The following is a 19,490-nucleotide window of genomic DNA, read 5'->3' as shown; positions in this document are numbered from 1 at the left end:
GCTAGACAACCAATGGCTTAAGCAAGATCCCTGGGTGTCTGGATCTATAGTGCACACGAAATTGACCTTAGGGCATTTAGAGACCCCTTGAAATGAAGGGCAGTCATGGGTCCAAATGAACACAGAAATGTTTTGTAGAGACAAAGATCTCTGTCTTTCATCAGGTTGTTAAGGAACCATGGGATCCAAAAATGATTAAAAAACAATTGATGTTGTGGGAAAGAAAACCCAACCCAGGCCCCAACAGACAGTCATCCATCAGCCCTGTAATCTAGATCAGAATTCAGGAGGGGTGCTCCACCGCCAGTGTGTCTCTTTCTGATTCTCATTCACTTCCTGCTTCCCCTCTCTCCACTGCCCTTTGCTCCTAAAATACTATTTTCTTATTTTTTTTTATTATTTCTAATAAGGAATGTTGGATTGGTTCAGCAAACCAACCATCATGCCTATCAGGGTACACCCTCCTAATAGGGCACCTCAAAGAGTTTTAGATTATCCCTGGTGCAACGAAAAGCAGTTCATTAGGTCAAGCAAAGGTTCAAACAGCAACTCTGCTCCAATTAGTCCTATAGCAGCAAGGCGGAGTCACTGTGAACAGCTTGTAGCTCCCACTGCATTAGGACCTACCAAGGTATCCTCCAAGAAGAGACTGCAGGAAAGGATGCTTTGGGAGAAGTCTGTTGTAAATATTGAAAACGGATTTAGGGGAGAAGGAGGGACTAATTTGTCTAATAACTTTGTCAGGCTCCTCTTGAGGTAGATCAGTACCGTCACTGCTGTATGCAGGAAGTCCTTGGATGGCATTGTAAGTTCACTGTCTTGTATACACTGAAGAGCTAGAACTCTGGCTGTGTGGTCAGTAGCTCAACTTCAAACAGACATCATTGACTAAAAAGTAGACATTCAAACAAAATGCCTTTATTTCTGCTTTGCAATAACCTCTTACTGGTCTTGAGTCAGGTATCAGGCACACAAAGACAAAGAAGTCTCTGGACCTTTCCCTGCAGAGATCAGGCCATAGTGAGTTATTCTGCCTGTGTGTACAGAGATGAGTTAAACTGGGCTGAAAATGAGACAGAATTCTGGTTCTGACTCCTGTCCCTTACTGGTTATTTAACTTGGGGCAGCAATTTCAGTGCTGGGAACATAGACTCTTTAATTTAAAATGAGGGTATTAAACTCACTCTGCTTGAGTCTGTGGTTGCCAGAAGAATAAGATAATGCACGTGAAAATGCCCTGCTGTAGATGTCTAAAGCAAAACAAGGCTTGTAGAAAACATCCCTTTAGTTCCGGGCTTCATCGGCAGAACGGAAGCATTCATTAGTGATGCCACACTGGTTCCTATCATTACAGACGTGGCTTGTCCTCTCAAGGTCTGTGTGAGTAGATTAAAAATCAATCCGTTATGCATTTTATTTCGAAGGGCATCTGATAAGGCTTCAGAAGTCCAAAACTCTAAACTGAATATTAAACGGACCAGTTAGGAGTTAATGGAGCAGGACCAGTCGGGGAGAGCGACCATTGGCTGAGCGTGAGATAGCGCCCATCTCATTTGCCAGGGGGAAAGATCTAACTCTCAGAATCATGCTAGAAATTTCCCAAAGGGTTGGTTGGTACGATGCCCACAGTTTGATTAAATTCTTCTAGGACTCTGGACCATGGGCACCCAAGGTTCTGGAACAATTATGATTAAAATAATTTATTCAAGCTGAGTCATTATATGAGCAAGGTCTTCTGTCCTGAGTTTAGTCCGGTAGGATGGAGTCTGTGACTTGGTCTTTCACACAGCAAAGCAGCAAGATCTTTCTGTTTGGGAGGAGGTCCTTCGACATACTGCATATCTAGAGTATGCAGCCACTGATGCTTTAAAATAGTTCATTTTCTGAGTATTTCTAAACTCTTCCAGTCTCTCTAGGGGGACAGAAGATCCTTGAGAATGAAAATTTACTTCTTTTATTTAATTAATTTGTTTTTTTTCTTTTTTGGCTTCTTGAGACAGGGTTTCTTACTGTAGCCCTGGCTGCCCTAGAACTGCTCTGTAGATCAGCTTAGTGTCAAACTCACAGAGATCTGCCAAGCTCCTGAGTACTGGGATGAAGGGCATGCTAAACAAAACAAACCAAAAAGCCCACCTTACATTCTTAAAATACAGTCCTCAGTGGACAGCTCAGAAGGTGACTTACCACACCGAGGTGGAATTTTGACCAAGAAGTACCTATCCAGTTGCCCTTTCTGGCTTACAAGTGAGACCGAGATCCAGAGTGATGGGCTGACATCGTAGGGGAGAGACACTTGATGTGATTGCTCAACCCCAGCTCGTATGAAGTCAGCAGAATGATCTGGTGATGATGACGATATTTGAGACCCGTTATCAGATTATTATCCATTAGTAGAACTCAGAAGCTAACAAGCACAGCCGGAGCTGTGTCCATGACCTACTTCTTTTACTTCTTTTAACTAGGTCTCTGGAGCTAATCTTGTGACTGAAGGCTTGGGCTCTTGAGATGAGGGGCTTGGGTATGAATTTTAGCTTCACCACTGGTAGCTGTGACCTGTTCAAATCCACTTTACCGAGTCTCCAATTTATAACCAGTACAGTGATAGTACCCCCTTGGTAGAGGCTGTCGTGAAAGTCAAAGAAGACAAAGTCAAAAGTGTCAAAATGTTAGCAGGGAGCCTGGCACCTGAAACGTGACCAGCGCCCGATAGCGTTCATCATTAGCCGGGGAAGAGTGTGGGAGCGACTCCAGGCTCTGATGTGCTCCAAATCACCCTGTTTCAAGGCCTGTGTCTCTGCTCTGGGCTTTATTAATCACTGTAGATTGTCATTCTCTGTATAAATCTCAAGAATGTTGCCTAATGAAGGTCTATTTCTCTACCCTGAGTTGGAGTTGTGTCCCTGTCTCTGGACTCTGTGTCCAGTGTGATTCTGTATGACACAGTGATTGGAGGCAGAGGACACAAACCCCTCAGAGACAAGAGGTCTTGTCTTTTCCCTCCCTCCCTCCCTCCCTCCCTCCCTCCCTCCCTCCCTCCCTCCCTCCCTCCCTTCCTCTCCTTCCTTTCTTTCTTTCCTTCCTTTCCTTTCCTTTCCTTTCCTTTCCTTTCCTTTCCTTTCCTTTCCTTTCCTTTCCTTTCCTTTCCTTTCCTTTCCTTTCCTTTCCTTTCCTTTCCTTTCTTTCTTGCTGGCTTTGCAAACTGAGAACAAATTCCCAGTCACCCTCACCTCCCTCTGCAACAGAAGCTCAGACATCGTGGTGAAGTCATTTCGTGCCTGCAGCCATACGGCCGAAGGCAGTTTACTTCTAGATCCTGAAATGGCTCCATTAAATGAATGCCTTTTGATTTAATAATCATTAGCGTCACACAGACGCTGACTCTAAGTATGGGCTTGGGGGAGAGGTGACGCCTGGAATGCAGTTTTCACGCTCTGTACTTTGGGGGTAGGCTTCTGTCTAAACTGACATCTCTGGAACCGGCCCAGAGGGAGCGTACTTTTGTGGCATTGGGGATCATGTCCTTCACAGGAAGGCTGGCTTCTGATTGGGCTGGTGTGCTACTACGATGGGTAGATGGCATGTCAGACTCTCACTGTGGGTTGAGAGGTTTGCACTGAGATGGGGTTGCTGGGCCATCTAGCAGCTGGGGGAGGGGAAAGGGAGGATAGGGAGAGCCAGTTCCAGATCTTTGTAAGGAGGAGGCAAGTCACAGGGTCACTTGTGGCTCTAGAGGAGGCCAGAGCTCTCTTTTTCTGAACTCATGCCTGTCTTTGGCTTGGGTTCCAGATTTTCTGCCCATTATTTCCTAGCCTGCTTGGCCTACCAAATGCCCTAGTATTTGAGTCAAGGAGTTAATTCGAGCCATACCCTGTCCACTAGATCAATGGGACACAGTGTCAGCCAATCAGAGCCTCTGATATAGAAGGATGATGAAGTCGCTCAAGAACAGAGAACTTCAGTATAACTTGAAATGTTAAGGCAGGTGGGCTGTTGGGCCTTTGGATCAGGCACCTGGAAGCTTCAGTTGCTGAAGGAGCATTGTCTCACTTGGCTCACAAGGCAACTGGACACAGGGTGAAGGAACGCCTGGTACCACTGTATCCATTTTGTGCCGTCTGCCATTTTGTTTCCCTCTAACGGAAAGCATGGAGACAGCCTTACTCTTCACCTTCCCTCTTGACTCACGTTGGATTCCTGGAGCGGCAGGACCATGCAGGGCTGATGGTTCCTCAAATGAAGGCCATTATCCAGGAGGGAGAGGTGGTGTCCAGGGACAGCTCATCTTGAAGGACACAGATTGGCTCCTTTGAGGGGTGGCAGTGATAACAGAGATGCTGGTCAACCAGAGCATCCTGGCTACTGCTTAGCTAATCATGCCACTCGCCTCCAGGCCCAACTCTCCCTCTACTTAAGGCCAGGCCTTATGTCAGCACGCTAATATTGGTCTTGGGGTCGCTGGACCCTGTATTTGTCCTCTTTCCAATGTGGCCACACAGGATAAATCCCTCTCTGGTTTTCATTACTACTTAACTCTTTAATTGACATACTGGGAATGAGTGGCCGAGCCTACTCTGATTTATTGAAGCCTGGCCTTTTGCTGTAAAAACTCCAATTAAACCCTGTCTTAGGGTTTTCTTTCTGTTTGTTTTGCTGTGAAGAGACACCATGACCATAGCCACTCTTATAAAGGAAGGCATTTAATTGGGCTATCTTACAGTTCAGAGGTTCAGCTCAGTATTGTCACTGCAGGAAGCTTTGTGGCACACAGGCCACAAAGACATAGTGCTGGAGAGGTAGTTGAGAGTTCTGCACTTGGATCAGCAGGCAGCAGGAAGAGAAACCCCAAAGCAGACCTCCAGTGACACTCTTCCTCCAACAAACCCACATTTAAACAAACAAAGACACATGCCCTAATCTTTTCAAATAATGCCACTCGCTCTGAGTCTATGGGCACCATTTTCATTCAAACTATCACAGACTTCATTCTCATGTGTGTGGGCAGTGCTAACTGGAGTCAGGGAATAATAATAATTTTAAAAAGAAACCATGATGGCAGGTGGAAAGGAGCTTATCTGGGGGACTGTCAGGGGAAGTGGGAAAGGGTAGCTAAGGTTGGATACGATCAAGATATGTTGTCGACATTTAAGAATAAAAATTTTAGGGCTGGAGAGATGGCTCAGTGGTTAAGAGCATTGCCTGCTTTTCCAAAGGTCCTGAGTTCAATTCCCAGCAACCACATGGTGGCTCACAACCATCCGTAATGAGGTCTGGTGCCCTCTTCTGGCCTGCAGGCATATACACAGACAGAATACTGTATAATAAATAAATAAATATATTTTTTAAAAAAGAATAAAAATTTTAAAAATATCCCCCCCAAATTTCTCCAGATAAACTTTCTAAGTGTGGACTGCTTTCTGTGTTCAACCACATCCAGCCAAAGGGAGACTCACAGTATATATTTTTGTTGAATGGGTGAATGAACGGATAAATAAAGCATATATAATGGACTATAATGAAGGTTTCATAGTATATATTTAGTGGAAGAGTACGGAAGGGTAGAAAATGGCTTTCAAGAAGGACAGTATATACCCAGAAAGCATCCTGGGACTGTTGGGAGAAGATGAGAAAGGAGACAGCATATCAATGATTGAGATAAATCGGGTAAAGCAGAGTCATAACTAAAGACCAAGAGACACTTCTTTTTCTAGACCGTGTCAAAGACGTTCTCTAGCACTGCGGATATTCCTTTCAGGAGTCAAAATGTTTTTTGTCTCTGTTTCAAAATAGTTCCTTTATTTCTGTCCTCTATTTTGAGCACACTCCTACCCTATGGGAAAGCGGTGGGGGAGCGAATGCTCTTTCTGCCGTCAACTTCTCACCTCTGTGTGTCTGATCCTTAGAAGCAAGGCTTAGCAAAGTGACATATCCAGGCCTTCCCATAATAGGCTTCCCTAAAAGCAAGTATGCAAATGAGGGCTTGAGGCAAATTCAGTCCTCGCCTCTGGAAAGTTCTGTGGTTCCTACAAGAATTTCACTACACTCTAATAAAATTCCTCTTGCCTAGGATGGAAGAGAGGTAGGTTTCCTCTTCGCTTGGAGCGACCTCTCCAAGATCATAAGTGACATTAAGCCTGCACTGACAGTGGCCCTTGAAGATTTCACTTCAAAACCATCAATTACTCCCAGTCATGCCTTAGAAGTATTAAGTGAAAGCTATCAAGCAATGCTTATAATTACAGCTTGAAAGTGCTGACCAAGGCACCTCCTGAAGCCTTTCAAAAAGCTGCCAGGAACTCGTTCAATTTCCAAAGGCGACTGGGGCAACGCACAGCCAACGGGATGAAAATTATCCTCTAAGACGGGTGGGGGACAGATGGAAGGTTAGCAACGAGAGCTCATTCTGGTTTAAAGGCTGTCCCCCAGCTGTTTTGGGAGAAGAGTCTACAAGGTCAAGTTGAATGACACTCAGAAGTCTGTTTCTGTATCCGACTTTTGGGACACGGAAGAAAGAAGTTCAGTTCTACTAGGGGATCGAGCAGAGGGCTAGTGGCTGAACATTCATACGGGACTAATTTTCTGGCATGAAGAACCAGGGAACAGGGCCCAAGAACATGCCTCTGAGCATGTGGAAGACTCCCCATGGTTTAATAGGGTGCTATGGTTTTTATTTCTGGCGCCCTAAAGAAGAGGCGTATGGTTTTCAGCATCAGTCTAGAAGTGAGCGCTCAAGTGTATATGGAGGATGTGCTCTGCCTAGCATAGAGAAGACAACAGGGCACACACTTACCTCCTCCTCCTCCAGCACAAGCCCAAGGGGAGGAGGACGGGGAATAAATGCGAAATGAAAATGGGCTTAAAGTGGGATCAAAGGAGAGGGGAAGAACAAGCAAGGGAAGAGATATTTAGTGAGTGCAGACACTGGCCTCCTATTTGGGATGGCAGAGACTAAACCATGGTAGTTAGTTCAGGCCTGATTTGTTTACATTTACTTATGGTTTTGATAAAGAACAAGCTATTTAATAAGTCGCTCTGTGTTGGGACCATTTGGAGTCCTGGCCTCCAGCTGCTCTTCCCTGCTAGAGATTTTTACTTTCCTTCTGATTTGAGTTACTGAAAGCTGTGTCAAAGTTGTTTACCAGCTCTGCTTCACGAGCACGTGTTGCCTTGGCCTTGAGGATCAGAGGATAAGGTTTTCACCTGTTAGCCCACCTGACTGTTGGGTATATAAGCTTCCGTGGTGCTATTGAATAGGGGGCTTCTTACCAGTGACTATAGGTCCAAGTCTCTGTCTCTGTATGTTTCAACCTCCAGCCCCTTGCCCGAAGTTCGCGAACTATATGGTAGCGCATAGAGCACAGACAGGCGCTGTGCGCTGAAGATAAAAAACCCACCCTATTCTTCAGTCAGATTGCTCTGCCATGGTAGAATTCCTTATATAAGTTATATAACTATATGCCCTAGACTTTAATTCCTTGTCAGATGAATATTTTGAAAATAATTTTCTTCTGTTCAATGTCCCATCTCTTGCTTTTGAGGTTATTCTCTCTGTTGTGCAGACGGTTTTTTTTAGCTTGTGTAAAAAAAAAAAATCCACCTACACTGCCAAAAATGTTCCTTTTGTAATATCTTCTTTATACACTTTTCATATTTAAATATATTATTTCAAGATTTAAGATATAATCAAAATTGTGTTCAAGATTTTTGATGGCTTCAAAAATATTTGTTATATCAGAATCATTATTAATGATAAAAACTGCTAAGTACCTATTTGTACTTAGCAGCATTGCAAGGAAAGGAAGGGCAGGAGAGACCGTTTTGTAATCCAGAGCATAAAATGTAAGCAGGGAACATAAATTAGTCTTTAAAAGAATGCAAATTGTCCGCTTTATCATTTTGATGGGCTAGGACTACCCCTACTGGCTTCCAAGAATCAAATGCTACACTTGCCAGAATTTTTAAAGCTAATTATTAAACATATCCATTATTAAAAATTAAATTTGCTGGTGACACATGCCTTTAATCCTAGCGTTTGGAAGGCAGAGGCAGGAGGATCATGAAAATTCAAAGCCAAACTGGTCCACATAGCGAGTTCCAGCCTAGCTAGAAGTATACAGGGAGACACTGTTGCAAACAAAAACAAAATTGGTTATATAAATTTAAAACCAAATATATTTTTATAATAACAAAACAACACATAGCCCTCAATTGTTGGGGGCTGTGAACCCCCAGACCCTGGGTTTTCTATAAACAACTTGTTTTCCTGTGTTTGCAGTTGCTCTGAGCACGAGACCCTCAGGAGTTCCTGATGGCAGGGAAGTGGTTTCTTATGGGTTTGACTGGGATGTGGCTATCAGTTAAGGATCCATATATAAGCTGCCCTGGAACACACTAAAGGGGGCATTCTTGTTTCAAGAATGACTCCTGTCCCCGTGTCTCTGTCTCTGTGTGTACCTGCTTAAATCTCCAGCCCCTTTCCTGGCTAGGGAATATAGTGTCTGTTGGCAGTAAACTATAGGCGCAATACCGTAGTACACATAGTACAGGTGCTACAGGACCGTAGTACATGTAGTAGTACGGATGTTATACGCAAATTCGTCCTTCTGAGTGATTATTGTATCTGGCCTTGGAGTTGTTTTTGACTGCTGCGTCTGACTTTCAGAAGGGCATCCTGTAGGTGTGCTCGTGTGTGCCTTTATTCAGCTGTGTTCAGAGACATCATCTTAGTGTGCCAATCAGTGTGGGTGGATTTCCACCGCAGAGATTGACAAATTCTAGCAAACAAGCCTGTCTTCTCTCCACCAGAGTCGGCTGTCAAGCATTCACACGCACAGTGTTCTGTCCACATATCAACTGGGACAGTCTCCCGGGACTACCGCTGCCCAGAGGAGGGGGAGATTGCCTCAGCTCTGCTTTGACCAGAGATGTTTAGAGTGAGGACAAGCCACAGAGTGCTCACAGCGTGCCCGTGAACATTTTTATACAGGTGAATTAAGCTAACATGAATATTAAAATTCATAGGTAAAACAATGTAATTTTTAAAGTGATAGAAAGATGGAGGTGTGTGTGTGTGTATGAGAGAGGGTGGGGTGGGGTGGGGTGGGGGCAATCTATCCCTCCTGGCTAAGGGTCATAAGATAACTTAAGTAACTTTTGCGACTTCTCAGAAAGAGTTAAAGGCTTTTCTGTGCTTTTCCAGCCAGTCGCTGCAGCCCAAGGGACAGTGTTCTCTTTGATCTTACTTGTATAGCTGTTGCAGAAGGAAAAGAAAAGACGTTTCAGAGGTTACCTAATCCACAGGCTGTGCTTCTGTGACTTCCTGGACGTGGGGAAGCGGTGGGCTGGGAACCAGCACTATGTAGAATGATTCTTTTCTACCCCAAGTCAATGCAGACCCCTAAATCCTTCGAGGGTGGGGGAGTGGGGGGTTAGGAATAGTAATAATCAACTTTGTTTAAAATACATGGAACAACGAAGGCGTATTACACCAGGGCACAAAACCACAAATTATTCTGCTGCAAAAACAGTTAAATGGTAGATTTTATGTTACATATTTAGCAGCAAAATTTAAAACAGGCACATTAAAAATAATCTTTTTATCCTCGCGACAAATACATAAATCTTCTGAAGAGAGCGGGGTTAATGTTATTTAATCAAGAAATATGATTTGTGCATATTATATATGATACATATATATGTATCATGAATAATAGTAGGAGAAGCAAGGTGGCCAGAGCAAATGACAGGGAGTCTGGAAGACACAGGACTCCTAAGGTAAGAAAAAGATCTCATCATAGCCACTGTTGATTTAGTCCAGTAGAAGCCGTCACACAGTCAAACCTGAGAGGACCATTGTGGAGCACCAAGAGCGGAAGGCCAAGGAAGACAAAAGAAAAGGCTCCAAGACACCATCTGATTGGCTGCTTAGGCAGATATCCGGTTAGCGGAGCTTCCCGATAGGCTCACAGGAAGTGAACTGACGTCTTGTTTCGCCAAGGCCCAGTTTTTACAGGTGTGCATCTCTGCAATCAGGATGCCACCTCCAGATGCTTGTGTCAGGTCACTGTCACCTGGGAGACTGTTCTGGTGTCGCTGCTGAGCGTCTGGAACCTGGGAAGCAGGTGCTCACACTGTGGTTACTCAAGTAGTATTTGCATCGCTTACGTCGAACACAGCACAAAATAAAAATTTCTAATGAGAAAGCATGGGGTTATGGTTTAATGAGTGTTTTTTTTTTTCATTAAATGCCTGTCTGTTTTATAATCAATAATGCCTTAGTAATAGGTATCTAAATTAACTTTCTATAAATGTGGATCCTCTTTACCAACAGTTTTGGGTCTTTCCATATAGTATTTCTGTTGAATCAGAAATGTACATTTAGGTTGATAAAGGGAATTGCCCAGAAGCCATAATTCTGCATTCAGAAATGGCCAGTTGTATGCTGAATTTGCTTGTTCATCTGTAATATTTGTCCAGCCAGACACAGTAATGAGCTGCACTTCTAATTCCAGAACTCATAAGATAGAGGTCAGGGAAACGGGCTTAAGGCTCGCCTGAGCTACATAATAAGTTCAGAGCCAGCTAAGAATACAAAGTAAAACCTTCCCTGGACCGTGCTGGCACATGCCTTTAACCCTAGCTCTCAGGAGGCAGAGGCAAGTGGATATTTGAGTTCAAGGCCAGCCTGGTTTACAGAATGAGTTTCAGGACAGCCAGAGGTACACAGAGAAACACTATCTCAAAAAAACCAAAAGACAACCAACCAAAATGAAACAACCCAACAACAGCAACAACAAGACCTTGAAAATAAATGAACAAATTTAAATGAGTAGATAAACATGCCCAAAGAGTATTTTTGATGGAGCTGATATCTGCTTAAGGTTATAAAGAAATGTAAATAAGTAAGTTTCTGGGTTGTGCACACCCAGGTTTAGGTCACCGTCAGTGCACAGCACGCAGGCATGCTTACATCCACACCCAAATCAGTGCACCCCGAGGCTTTTGTTAAATGGAATAAGGGAACCGAGAAGGAAGTAGGAAGCCGCCAAGCCGTGATGCAAAGTTCTTGACAAATTTCATCAAAAATGATGGTTTTTATTCGAGCTGCAGAGTTGTAAGGTCTTTCTTTTCTGGATGAGAGAGAGGTGGAATATACCCCCTCTCTGGTGTCATAGCAGAGGCGGGGGTGGAAAGAGGTGAACCCACCCAGTCATTTGCTTCCCTTTCACTGGGTCCCTGGAAAAAAGAAATACAGAAGAGTTTAAATGCAATCTTTACCTCTTTCTCTTTTTCAAGAAAAAAAAGCTGAAATAGCAATTGCATTAACTTTTTGCTGTGTTTTGCTCTTACGCGGTAATAGAATTGTAACTATTGATTGCTAATGATGAGGGTTTCATTGTTGTGAAAAATCCCATTCAGTGTGCATTCCATTTTCGCTTTTAGGAAATGCACTCTGGATAAAAGGGGATCAGCAACTCTGAAAGACCCAGGCTGGGCTGAAGCTCCGACTTTCCCAAAGCCATTACCCACTGTGACAAGTTGGGTGTTGCTATGATTTTGATCCTCCTTTGATGAGTAATGTTGGCAAAGACCAGATGCTCTGTGGCTCACTGGAGTCTGGAGGCTCTGTACAACTGAAAGACAATACTATTAAGCCAGTGGGAGTTTTTATTAGGTGGAAGTAATCGCAGGAGTAATGACAGTCATTAAAATCATGTTGCAAATGGCCTTGGGCCCTCAGACTATAGTCAGCTCGGAATGTATGAAGACTATGTAATTCCAAAACCTGTCTGGAAAGGATGTCCCAATCCTGCCTCTTCTTCCAAAAAAGATCTTGGATGCTGAAAATTGCAGGACTAGCCAGAGGCAGCAGTAGATGTTGGGGCCCTCGCGTCTACACTGACGCTTTGTGTATTTCCAGAAATTCTTCTCTGGGTGAGAGTCAAAATGAATTCATCCCGAGGAAGGCAGAAGATGTCCTCAGGGTGATCCACATCAGTTCACTGGGCAGAACTTTTGCAATAACTGGCTGCAGACATGGTGAGAAAAAGCCGTGAGCAATTTAGAGAGGAGGATAATTACTCTTCCATAGGACGAATAGTCTGAAGGGAAGTATTTAGTCCCCCGAACTCGGTGGTGTGAGACATCATTTGGGATCATATATGTGCTGCAGGAGGACTGTATGGGGTAAAGGAGCCTGGCTCACACTAGAACGATTAGACAATATATACCTAGGGAAGAGAGAAAAGAAATGCATGAATCAAACATTTCTATACACTTCTCTGAAGGGACTTTGAAGAGCTCACTCTATCAAAACGATACTTGGCTGGGCTGATACTCAAAAGGATTGGCACATGAACACAAAGATCTGATTTAAAACCTGGCATGGTGGCGCACGTTTGTAATCCTGGCACTGGGGTGGCAGAGACAAGCGGATCCCTTTGAAATATCAAGAGATTCCACAGCAACAGACAAGTTATTTCCTGGGATATATACACACCGAGACACTTTGATAGGGAAGAAAAATGGGTGAAAAGATAATTCCCAGATAATTCCTTTTTAGATTTTTATATTTCTTGACTCAAAGAACCATGTCTCAGATGACGACTCAAGAACAAACTGGAAATTTATAGGTAGCCCAATAAATAACTCAGGGACGACGCTATTTATAATAGGCAGTCTTCGTGCCAAAAATACACATTTATAGTTTGATGCCAACCCACAGATTCCACCCATGGGAGCACAAATGTTTGTAACGGGTTGTAGGAGAATAAACGAACAGCATAAAAATTAAGCAAAATGAAACCTTCTTAACGCTGGTGCTCCACTTAGTGCTTTAGCACGTACAGAATGCTTTCCTTCTCGCTTAGCTTTGAGCTCACCATGAACCGGAGAGGGCAGCATTTGCGAGGACCTGACGCTCACTTCCCAGATGCACAAAGACAATTGATTTGCTGTGAAAACTGCAGCCAGCCAGTGCTGGAATTTGGAACTCCCTCCAGACTCCCCTGCCAAGGTTCTTCCAACATAGTGTCTTGAGATCTACCAATGAGCCAAAGTCTCTCATCTTTTTGAGGAAAAGATTCAGTCAAGATCCTTAGGTATGGATGCCACACTTCCTCCATCCAACTTCTGGTCTTAGGTTCTTTAATATCAAGTCATTAAAGTACCCAAGTTCAAACTAAAAGCATGGTAAAACTCCTCCATAGACCACCAAGAACACAAAGCCAGAAAAATGATAGCCTGGTTACAGCTCAGGTAGGAAGACCGCTGTATGCAGCCAATTATGAAGCCAAAAAAGACACGTATTTGTGAATCCAAACAAGGGCTGAAATGGAACTATGTTTGCTTAGGAAACCCTTTTAACAACTCAACAAATTGGAAGTAGCATTAGAGGGTAAATGTTCAGGTCAGTCGAGGCACTAAATAATGAATGTCCAACTGTATTTGTCTTCCCACTAGCTAGCTAAGTGCGTGCATCTACTGCTTGTTTACCAAGACCATAACAGTCTTGAAACTGACATGCTATGACATCTTTAAAAACGCAGTCTATCTTATATGAAATTATCAAAGAGGCTGGGGAGCTCAGATGTCATGAAAGGGGAAGAGGCCTATCCGTGAAGGCATATGTATATGCATATTCTCTCTCTTATTCCCCATCTCTCCTTCCCTGCCGTCTTATCACGAGTCGTTCTGATTTGCTCTACCTTCCCACAAGAATAACACCCTAGAACCCATGAGTCAAAATTAGATCTTTCCTCTCTTACTGGTGCCAGCTGTTCTGTCACAGTCGTGGGAAGTACAGCCGACACGCCATGCTCCCGTTCCTCAGGCTGATAGTAACCTTTATCCGTCATCACACGGCAGTCCGGCCTGACTGTCCAGGGAAATCCGTGGGGCTTGTTCAGAGACTGAAGAGCTTCCGCTTCTTCTGAAGAGTCTTTGCTAATTAAACTGAGAACACACATAGCAAATAACCGAGGACCCCAGAGTCCCCATCAAGTTGTGTTTTCCGACAGCACATCATCCTCCCAAACCTCTGTGCTTGTGAGAGTTTTGTCTTTCACTACTCCAGAGTCCCCGAGGAAATGCAGATAAGCAGTCAGTTCGAACCAAGCAGCAAGGTGTCAGCCCTTTCAGTGTTTGTGGACTCTTTTCTCCGTAAGTGCGGACTCTAGCAACAACGCTAGAAGTCTCTGGACTACTCAAAGACCGGAGTCATGTTTTCTTTGTATTTCCCACCTCCCAGTACTGGAAATTAAACCCAGGGCCTCATGCATCGGAGGCAAGCCCTCTACTACTGAGCTGTTTTCCCACTCTGAAGTTAGAGTTGTTTTTTTTTTTTTAACTTTGTAATTCACCAAAACTAATTTAAAAAGGTTTAAAGACATCAGATTTTCTAGCTACAATTGCCTTATCTTCCGAAGTAAATGAACGTGAATAATTCTGTTAGGTCACCGATTATGAAGTCCTTGATGCGTGTCAGCGCCACGGTCTCGTTACTCCTGCTAGCGACCGCAGAAAGTAGATAGTGCTATCTTGATTACTATGACAACAGCCGTCCGCATGACATGGGTATTTGGCTTTAGAACCCAGACCACCTGTGTCAATATGACTTCCTTCCCTGAGTCATGAAAATCTGCCTCAGGAAGATAAAAGCTACCTCTGTTTGCCCCTGGAAACTCCTGCTGATCCCGTGGCTGAGATAGTCTGTCCGAGGCCCAGTTCTAAATGCGTTCTCTCTTTAACTCGTTAGACATTAAAGCAATCCCTTCGTTCAAGCAGCAGTGTTAGCATAAACACAAGTTGCCTGCGAGGATGAAGGGTACTCCATAGAGAAGGCTAATGTACGCATACGTGACAGCTCTGCCATCTTCAGAAGGGCAAGCATCCCCTGGATGAAGGGAGAGAAAATGATTGGTCCCTATGATACTCCCACCCCTCCACACCCCACCCCAGGGGTGGTTTCAACACCAGCAGGTTTTTTTTCCTGCCATTCACCAATGCCATACAGCAGTGATTATTTTGTAAGTAACCTCTCTGTTCAGCGTTAGGTTTGCAGCAAATCTTAGGTCTAAAGTTGTAGAGATATAATATACATACATACATACATACATATATACATATGTCATAAAGTTGTGATATTTATGTCATAAAAGATATCTGTACATCTATCACAAAACGTATTCTTTCCATTTTAAACATATATATGTGTGCATCATAAAGTCGTGACATAAATATGTCACAAAAGATGTCTCTATATATCTATCACAAATATATCACAAAACTTACTCCTATTTCCATTAAGAAATTTATAATTCAGTGAATTAAGCACATATTGCTATGCAACCAGCACAATTGTTCATGGCCAGAGCTTTACTGACATTTCAAACAGAAACTTTCTGCTCATTAAGCAACCCCTACCTGTTTCCTCCGCCACTCCCTCCACTCCCCGGTCCCTGTAACCTCTGGTCGGCTTCCTATCTCTGGAATCTTGCCAGTTCTGAGCTGCTTATCAACGTGAAATCCTGCGGTATTTGTCCATTTATGCTTGGCCGTCGTCATCCTTATTGTATAGGAAGCGAACGGGTCAAGAAGTGTGGTAGAAGCAAATAGGTCAGCCGGGCTTTGAGCGCGGGCAGCCTGACTCGGGAACTAAGAGTCTGCTGCTGGGTCTCACATTTAGTCAATGGCAATTGTTCAAAGTACAAGCCAGGAGATGGCACCAGCAATTTCTCAAGAGTCTCCCTACCCAGAGAGATGACCTTTGCAAAGCACAACTTGAAATTACATTTATTTCCCATTTTGCAAGAGACTGTCCTTGGTGTTATGCTTCACGAAGGTCGGACCGGCTTTCCTTTTCAACCACGACCCTGGGAGCTGTGGTTTGTCCTTTCTTGTGGTTGCTCTCCCAGGCCTGACACTGACTTCTGGTAGCCGCCCTAGAACCACCACTGGGCTGTCCCACAGTCCTTGTGGGTGAAATACATCATCCTGTCTCCGTACAGTTTGCTTGAGTTATCAATTTAGTGCAGAGTGTGCTGTCACTGTGCAAACCAGAACAACCCCTCTGGAGCCAGAGATGTCACAGGGTGATGCTTGGAGGGGGAGGGGCACCCGAAGGGTACACAGCAACTGGATGGTCTCATCTCTAGCGAATCTACGAGGACAGACACACTGTCCCAGCTTTTGTCTTTCAGCAGCCAAGTCACACAGGGCTGTGTATAAACAGTTCATATACGTTTGGCTTATCTGGCTTATCTTGGGCTAAAATCCTAATTCAAACATTCCAACAAACTGGATGCCACTGTGGCTATCTTGATTGGCACGACTCCACAATACTGGCTGGTCTGCGAATACTAATACCATGATATGCCAGTGCCAAGATGGGAACATTTTAAATTTTAATTTGGCAATTAAAAAAATATATAAATACTAAAAAATGGAATGCCAAGCCTGAAGCCCTCTTTGTATCTATCACCTGGTTTAAGAAAATCACTAACCCTCAGCTGGCAGGCTTCTCTCTACACAGCACATTGCCTTATGCTTCTGGCCGCATGGTCATCTATGCGGAAACATTAACAAAAATTGCTGCCTCTTCCTCTGCTAATTATTACTTTAATTATTCACTCATGTTCATCTAGGTTTTTTTCCCCATGTGATCCCATCCATTCCAACAACATCCGTCATAGTCAGACACTTGCTTGTGAGCAACAGACTCAGCTCAACACTGTACTTGTTGGTCCACGAGATATGAGATCATCTTTGGGACGGTGATGTCTTGGGTCTCAGCTTCTCTCTCCGAGCCATTCTCCCTCTGTTAGTTGAATTCTTTTTTTCCTGGTGTGTTAGCCTTATTTTCATTGGGCTATGATGCCAAAGTGGAGAGAAAAAAAGCAAACAAACAAACCTAAGCTTCCAGAGAACCAAATTAGCAACTTTTCTTTTTTATTTCTGGTTGTTCACCAAGAGGCCTTTGATGGGGACCACAGATTGTTTAATGGCTAAGGGAGCTTGTTGTTATCCAAAGGACCTTAGTGTCTTATAGCACCTGTCACTCTATCTCCAGTGTCTCTAGCACCTTCTTCTGGCCTCTGATGACAATGCTATACACACGGACACACACACACACAAACACGTACACACAAATACACCATAGGGAGACACACAGAGAGGGGACAGAGGTAAAAATAAAATAAATGTCAGAGAGAGAGATGCGGGGAAGGGGTTCATTTTATTAAACAAATTTGTTCGTTTTTTTTCTTGACTTTTTTTTAAAGACAAAGTCTTGTTACATAGCCCAAAATGACCGTGAACTCATGGTAATCCCCCTGCATTAGCACTGAGATTAGAGACGTGCACCACCACGTTTGACCAATGTTCACTGAAACGATCCAGGACATCTGTCATCTACACACTTCTGAACAATCACCGTGGCCCAATGGCTGTCATATACGGGCTGTCTAAACCTGAGACTTTTCTCATTCCTTGGTCAGATTCTTCAGTTAACAACCCCATCGTAATTACTACACCAGGAAAGGGGGATATTTTCCCCAGGACAGCATCATCTCCTGTTTCCTGCGTGTGGTGCTCCTAGAGGACACAAGTTGAAGATGTAAGTGTTCCAAGAATGGTGTAAGGCTAGGTTCAAATTACTGGGTCATGACCCACACAACCACAAATAGCTGATTTGTACTTTTCGTAAGAATATGTTGGACCTTCTGGCTAGAATGTGTTCTTTCTTGTTAAATATTTCTCAACTCCTACAGTTTTCCAAGCATTGATGCTGGATACTGAAAGGATGAAGATGGGTTAAATACAGTCTATGAACTCAAGCAGCTCACAGTGAAGGGGGAGAAAGAGATACGCAGTTGCTACTTTTGTTACAGTGTGCTAAGTTCAGCATGACAGATGCACACAGGGTACCCTGGTACCACAGGAAAGTCGAACAAGGGCTCTGCTTGGGAGTGCAAGCCCTAGTTAGGCTGATTAGAGGCCAACTAGGTGACAGGATTTCAAGGAGATGGGCATGAATGAATCTGGGAGAGGAAAGAAGTTCATGGGGATTTAGGTGTGGTGTAGGGAGAAAGGGATACATGGAGAGAATTTTGATTAGGATGTTCTGTAAATGTGATTCTGTTGGAAAGACAGATATTCAGCGGGCTCAATGATAACAAAGTCTCACATGTAATGAGAGCTCTGCTGTTAATTAAGACCCAACTTATGAGACCATACGACCTTTAACACTCCAGAGAAAAACAGCACCAGAACTCAGTTTTGATGGTTTACTTCCATACAGTCTTTAAATCCTGATAAGCGGTTAATTCAAATGGCGCTTGCATGACTCTATTCAAAGGGAGTCAAAGTGCTACTTCAGAGACAGACAATTCTATGAATTTTACTCCCTGTGTGCTTAGCAATTCACGTTTATTTGCTTGTTTTACTTTTGATATAAACTTTTTGCTCTGCTTTCAAGAGGGTTCCAATAGCTGGCCAGCAAGAGGCTTAGTTAAATTCCACTTCTACTGGTCTAGGAGATGGCTCAGCGGGTTAAAGATTTTGCTGTGCAAGTATGAGTGCCTGATTTTGGTTCCCCTTTTGCTCATGTATGTGCAATTCCAGTGTTGGGATGTTGGGGTGCTGGGGTGGAGCGAAACAGAAGAGGCCTTAGAGCTCACTGGTCAACCAGACTAGTCGACCAGTGGGCTCCAGGTTCAGCTACTTCCCTGTCATGAAACAAGGTGAAGAGAGAGATAAAGGAAGGCTCTGGATGTCTTCTGGTCTCCACATGCACATACCATGTGTGCTGTGCATGCACATGTGCACGTGTGCACACACATGCATACACAATCTCTACCTATAAGGGTGCTGCGGGAGCTCCTTCCGCTCCTTCAGCCAATCGCCGCTGAGTTACCAGCCCATTGGGGCGTGGTCTCTCTCTCTTTAAAAAAAGCAGCGGTTGTCCTCCTTTCCCTCTTTGGCACGGAGGGGCTGTTGTCTGGGACGGTAATCTGTAAGTTTTTTCCCCTTTGAACAAATAACCATTCTATTAATCATAATTCCAAACTGGTATGGGATTGTCTGTGACTTACGCCTACATAAGGGTATTATACTAAATCATGAAAGAATGCCAATATTCATTGTTCTACATCCAAAGGATAGCATTCTCACAGGTTTCTTCCTAACCCAGCTGCAGGTGGAAGCTGGATTTCTCGAGGCCAGTTCCATGCTTGCTGAGCTCACATATAATCTGCACCCTTGTCACGGGTCTTTGACTGTAGGCGTCACTGTAGAATTTGCTTTGGACAATGATGGACTGATAGATGTGATGCAGAGGTTTCAAATGTGCTGTGTAGTTGGGTTTTTGTTTGGTTGTTTGTTTTGCATTTCTGCATCGTGTGTGTTCCCAGGTAGCCACTGTATGAGGGGCCTGGATTAATAGATGCTCTGTCTTGGCTAAATTCCCAAGATCAGGAATTCCTTTTCCAGTTGTC

General features: G+C 43.9%; 2 long non-coding RNA genes across 2 annotated transcripts in view; one reads left to right on the top strand and one right to left on the bottom strand.

Moving 5' to 3' along the window:
- Positions 1–9,578: 9,578 nt before the first annotated feature.
- Positions 9,579–15,707, bottom strand: LOC146889765 (uncharacterized). Its single transcript, XR_014999710.2, has 3 exons — positions 15,421–15,707; positions 13,764–13,950; positions 9,579–12,227 (listed from the first exon to the last, which is right to left on the bottom strand). It is a non-coding gene; the product is annotated as an uncharacterized LOC146889765 (long non-coding RNA).
- A 3,266-nt stretch (positions 15,708–18,973) lies between these two features.
- Positions 18,974–19,490, top strand: part of LOC146889766 (uncharacterized) — a 30,663-nt gene continuing 30,146 nt past the window's right edge. Inside the window, exon 1 of the long non-coding RNA XR_014999677.2 lies at positions 18,974–19,009. This is a non-coding gene — a long non-coding RNA (uncharacterized LOC146889766). The remainder of the gene's footprint in view (positions 19,010–19,490) is intronic.

The sequence above is a fragment of the Myodes glareolus genome, chromosome 26, assembly GCF_982192425.1.
Source record: "Myodes glareolus chromosome 26, mMyoGla1.1, whole genome shotgun sequence".
NCBI classification, from domain to species: Eukaryota; Metazoa; Chordata; class Mammalia; order Rodentia; family Cricetidae; genus Myodes; species Myodes glareolus.
This window is presented reverse-complemented; position numbering and strand designations above follow the sequence as displayed.